Here is a 462-nt window from a genome sequence, read left to right on the forward strand (position 1 = left end):
CAGGAGGGGAGGGGGGAGACAGAGGCCGAGGAGAGAAACGTATAGAAGGTCAGGAAGGAGGAGCGGCTTCAGGCAGCAGACGGGCAACAGAGGGCCGAGAGTTCAGGTGCAAATGACCCAGCAGGTCAGAGGTCGAAGGGCACCTGACCACCCCTTCCCCACAATTCCCAGAGCATCCTTCTTCCCTCGGCCACCCAAGGCCCGAACACCCTGACCCCCTCCCCCCAGGACACGGGCGTGGCGTGGCCCACAAAGCCCAGGGGAGCATAGGAGCCCCCTGCCGGGCAGCGACCTCTGACCTCTGTGGCCAGCTGGTTAGCAGAGGGAATGCAGGAGCCCACAAGGGTCTGAGGGGAGAATGGCTGGTGCCCCAGCCCCAGCCCAGGCACCCCAGCCCTGCAAGACAGCGCCAGGCACCCCCAGAGAAAAAGGAACCCGGGAGCTTGGCCCCGAGGCCCAGCC

Source organism: Myotis brandtii, unplaced genomic scaffold (assembly GCF_000412655.1).
Source record: "Myotis brandtii unplaced genomic scaffold, ASM41265v1 scaffold691, whole genome shotgun sequence".
Taxonomy (NCBI): Eukaryota; Metazoa; Chordata; class Mammalia; order Chiroptera; family Vespertilionidae; genus Myotis; species Myotis brandtii.